Source organism: Lycium barbarum, chromosome 9 (assembly GCF_019175385.1).
Source record: "Lycium barbarum isolate Lr01 chromosome 9, ASM1917538v2, whole genome shotgun sequence".
Taxonomy (NCBI): Eukaryota; Viridiplantae; Streptophyta; class Magnoliopsida; order Solanales; family Solanaceae; genus Lycium; species Lycium barbarum.
Genome location: NC_083345.1, coordinates 76,234,188 through 76,239,415, shown reverse-complemented (window position 1 = coordinate 76,239,415; position 5,228 = coordinate 76,234,188). Strand labels below are relative to the sequence as shown.

General features: G+C 38.0%; 1 long non-coding RNA gene across 1 annotated transcript; it reads left to right on the top strand.

Moving 5' to 3' along the window:
* Positions 1-1,511: 1,511 nt before the first annotated feature.
* On the top strand, positions 1,512-4,927 carry LOC132610961 (uncharacterized). Its single transcript, XR_009571381.1, has 3 exons — positions 1,512-2,018; positions 3,443-3,498; positions 4,430-4,927. It is a non-coding gene; the product is annotated as an uncharacterized LOC132610961 (long non-coding RNA).
* Positions 4,928-5,228: the final 301 nt, after the last annotated feature.

Below are 5,228 nucleotides of genomic sequence, written 5' to 3'. Positions count from 1 at the left end.
TAGAAGAAATGAGTTTTATACTAAAGGAAACATAAAGTTTGATTTTCAAAACCACTCCGAAGGGGGTGCAAGATTTTACTACTTCATTTAATTTACGATTTATGTTTACATTCCATAGTATCATCCCTTTGTGTTGATATGATCATTTATTCTTTGAGTAGGGCAATAAGATGAAATTGAGTAGAATATAAGTAGTAAGAATTTCATAACAATTCTACCCTCAAACCTTGAAGTATGTCCTCCTAAGTCTAGTGAGATACAAATTTGATAACTTCTTATAAAGACTAAGGCTAATAACTGGATTGTGATGAATTTATTAGTGACTTATGATATGTATTGAAATTGATTTTTGTGGATTGAGTTTGTGTTGATATGATGGTGATATTAAGCCGGAAGCGGCTGCCCGAAGGGGCCATCATTATTATGCCGGAAGCGGCCGTCCGAAGGGACTATTGTGATACTAGCCGGAAGCGGCTGTCCGAAGGGACTATTCTATTAAGATGTCGGGAGCAGCATATGTGTTGGATTGCATTATTTACTTAAAGATTATTTTGAGACTTCGTGTGCACATTTATGTTTCTTCCACCGAAGGCTGCAGATATTGAGTTAGGTGGCGATTTATTCTCTCCTAAGTCAAATTATGATTATGACTTGTTACCACCTTACATTCTCAGTACATTGTCCGTATTGACGTCCTTTTGCCTGGGGACGCTGCGTTCATGCCCGCAACCCCAGATTGTTTGGCAGGTTGAGTGTATAGCTGAGATTCTTGGACGTCAGCTAGGATTGGAAAGTTCCACCTCATTCTAGAGCTGTGCTGAGTCATGTATCGATATGTATGATTATGGGTAAGTCAGGGCCCTGTCCTGACTCATAATGTTCAGTTTACTTCTTAGAGACTTCTGCAGACAATGTCCTATGGTATGTTTGTCGAGATGTCGACAAAGTGATGTCTGTTGAGTCATTTGTGGATTTTAAAACAGTATGTATTTTAGATGATTTCAATTGGTTTAAATTACTTATTTGATTGAAAGTTTTCATAATCATTATAAAGATAATGATTTCCATTTGGAAAAGTTTCATGTTTTTAAAAGTTTTTGAAATGACAGGTTTTGATAGAACGAATGTCTAAGGGTTCGCTCGACTCTGATGAGAGTCGGGTGCCCGTCATGCCCTACCATTGTTAGGGTGTGACAATTTTACAAATGCGAATTTTGGCTGAAATCGGTAACTTTTCTGGGCCATATTATTTCAGCTGACGGCATCCGAGTTGACACTCAGAAAATTGAGGCTGATACAAACCAACAAGCAATCCCAAGGAAAATTTTGAAATTGAAATGAATTAAGAAGTGAAAGAAATCGAATTCGGAATGAATTGTACCTTACTTGGGAGGTACATCCCATACTTCAATGTACGTGTTATATCCCGTAATTTTATACGTCGAGTTATTCGCAAGAGAATCGACTCAAGTTAAAGACGGGATCATTTTCGGGCACGAAACAGAAATCTTTAATTTCCGGTCTCTATTAGAAAATGAATTTCTTATGAATTTTACTTAGTGTAAAAATATTAATGGAAAGTTGGGATTAATTTACCATGATTAGATTATTAAGTGGGGGTTAAAAATTTAATTTTTCACTAAACAAGTCATTAGTGCACTAAGTGGGCCCCACCAAGACATGTGGCCAAATTTAATTGGTTCAAGCCTTGAGTGGGACACTTGTCACTCTTAAGGGCTGCCTATATAAGGAAAAAAATCTGATGAGCAAGAGCTCATTTTCCACCTTCAACATTACAAGAAAACCTAGCTAGAGAGAGAGAGAGAGCATAAGCCATGGCATTTGGCCATGGCTAGCAAAATTGGAGCTCGAATTCCTTGATCAAAAAGATCAGATTTTCAAAGTATTCCAACCAGTTAGGAAGGCTATAATAACGTGGATTAGTCATTTGGAGCAACAAGAACAAGTATTAGTTCATTTCACAACTTCTAGCCAAATTAAGAAGCCAACTTGTTAAGGTAAGATTTCGTTTTTTTTTTCGTTATAAGATTGGAGTTAATGATGTTGTAATGGATCTATTAAGTTGTATTATGTGAAGTTGGAAGTAATAAAATTGTTTGATTAAAGTTGGCATTAAAAGTGGGCAGATTTGGAGTTGTTTTAATTGGGTTGAGTTTGATTAGTGTTGTCACTATTATGGTATGATATTTGTAGATAATTGTTTATGTTGAAGGGCTGAAAATATGGTTATTGACATGTATAGGGGCTGTTGTCAATGGTAAAAATTATACTTGATTCCATGTGTTTGTGATTTTGTGGAATAAAGGTCGAAAATTGTATTTCGATGTTGTAGTGTTGATGGACTGTTTTGGGTTTCCTATTGAAACAAATTGAAGTAATTCTTGTACATGGATGGTTGTTGTTATTAATGTTATGGATTATGTGTAAAAGGTGAAAGGAAAGTTTAAATCATGTTAGAACTTGTTGTGAAATTAGAGCAGTTTCCTTGCGTATAATAGTTGATGTTGTTGTTGTTGTGGGCTGTTTTGATAAGGTTTTTGGTGGAAAATCTCATGTGATTATATGTCTATTTGAGGTTGTCATTGTTATGGTTAAATTGTAGTTAGGGGCTGTTCTTGAGGAATTGGAGAACTAAGGATAGTTAAGATTGTATTGTGACGTTATAATGGATGGGGCTGTTTTAGAACTTGTTGTAATGTTACGATAGTTTTCTTGCATATAGAGGTTGATGTTGTTGCTGATGTGAATCATCAAACTTGGAGGAAAGAAGCGTATAAAATATCGTATGCGAAGTGTGTGCGATCTGCTTGGTATATTCTTAGATGTTCATGAGATTATCGGTCATTGTTATGTGGTAACTAAGGGCTGTTTTGGGGCTGTTTTGTAATGAATTTCGTGGCTGTTTTGTGATGAATTTCATGGCTGTTTTGTGATGAATTTTGGGGCTGTTTTGGGGCTGCTTGTTACAAATTTCGTGGCTGTTTTGTGGTGACATTTTGGGGGCTGTTTGTTGTAATTTTCGTGGCTGCTCTTGTTGAGTCGAAATGCAGGGATTATAGTTATGATTATGTACAATATATGTAGTATATTTGCTGGAGTATGGGCTGTTCTTGATGGCTGGTCTAACATTGTTAAAGGGGATGGATAAACATAAGGAATTAGTGTATTAATCACTTTGTTGTTGTGGTTGTTGTACTCCATGGATGTAAAGAGAAAGAATGATAGCAATGGTGTATGTAGTGCATATGGGGCTGATTTTGTTATGTCCTTGAGTTGTGTCTTGTTATTGATGTTGTTGACCTCGTATGTGAGTTGTGGATGTGTGAAAGTAGTGGAAGTGCTGCCCACTTGTTTTTATACAAGAACGACTTATCGTTTACTAGCAACCACCAATTTGACGGACATGCTACCATTGTTATAGGTTGAAGTGCCAATCGAGACGAGTTTAAATTATTGAATTGGTACAGACGACAAACGGTATGTAAGGCAACTTCCTTTCTTTTTGGCATGTCTTAGTTTTACATAGGCTAAATTAGAGCCTTAAGGAAATTCCAAATCCGAAATCCGAGCATGTTATGATCCGTATATGTTCTTTGGCACTCTTATGTATGATTTGATGAAATATGAACCCTTATGTCTTTGAAATAATCGTTTTCCGAATTTTGCATAAAAAGGGTTCACTTTAAAGAAGTTCATAATTTTTGGAATGCCATATATTTCACAAACATGCTCGGATTACTCTAATATTTTTGTAGAAGTCTATATCACATATGATATGTATGTTTTCCATAGGCGGGCCCGACTCGGGTAAATACCCACCCGTGGGTCCCGCGACTTTCCTTTATGAAATCCGGAGAATCTTTGAAAGAATTTAGTATGACTATTATTTCGATTTTCAAATATGATCATTTTGCTTATGTTTGAATTTATGATAATGATTTTATGCATATGACTACTCACGACTCTATTCGTGCATTCTGTTATTCCTTTCGCCGAGTCCCGGGCCGGTTCTGTTATCGTGCGCACTTTGATATACTCCGGAGTTATGCTGTGTTTATGGTTCACCGAGCTACTCGCAAAAGAGGGTCGGGTTCCACATATATTTGGTGTTATGCTGTGTATGGCGTTATGTTGTGATGTGATATGTGACGGGGATACGGAGATTTCAAACTTTCTGGTGTTATGCTGTGTTATGGCGCCATCGACGGGCGGGCGACCATATTCTTCTGTACCCTACGCATGACTTATGTTTTAAAATAAACATTTTGATATGTTGAATTTATACTTATGTTCTGTACTACTATTTCGTTTATGCCTCAGATTTGTTTCTGTATTTTCTGCTTTGCATACTCAGTACATATTTCGTACTGACCCCCTTTCTTCGGGGGGCTGCGTTTCATGCCCGCAGGTACAGACGCACAGTTTGGTGATCCACCAGTTTAGGACACCCTCTTCTGCTGTTTGGAGTGCTCCTCTTATTCCGGAGCCTACATTTTGGTATATATACTTGTTTGATGCATATGTATATATTTGTTCAGGGGTACGGCGGGGCCCTGTTCCGCCATATGATCCGTTTGGTCTGTTTAGAGGTCTGTAGACGTATTTGTGGGTGTGTGTGCCTACTTCTGTACAGATGTGTTTGTATGACCCTGTTCGTTATGGCAGCCTTGTCGGCGTGCACTTTGTATATGTTTTGGGCCGTTGCGCCATCTGTTAGCCTTGTCGGCTTTTGATACTTTTGATAGCCTTGTCGGCTTTTGATACATTTGATAGCCTTGCCGGCTTTTTGATATAAGTATATGTATATGTTTGCGTCGAAATGTGTCTGATACAGTTCGACATAGTTTGAGACGGCATATAGTGTTTATGGCCGTATATGCTATTTGTATGTGATTCGATTTGGATAAGTGTGTTACGATTTGATATGTTTGTCTGTCTGGGTGCCCAAGTAGGGCACTAGTCACGGCCTACGTGGTTGGGTCGTGACAGTACATCCTAGCTTTGTATAAAGTATGCCCCGTACTTTGGAAATACGTCCCCCAATGTACGCGTTAGCTTCTTGAATTGTACGTCCTGTACAATGAAGTACGTCCAGTATTTTGATCCCGTACCTTGAGCAAATTCTTTAGCAACTTACTGGACTCCTGGGGAAATGTACGCCCTCCAAGATACGTCCAATACTTTGAGGTCGTACTTGGGCCGAAAAA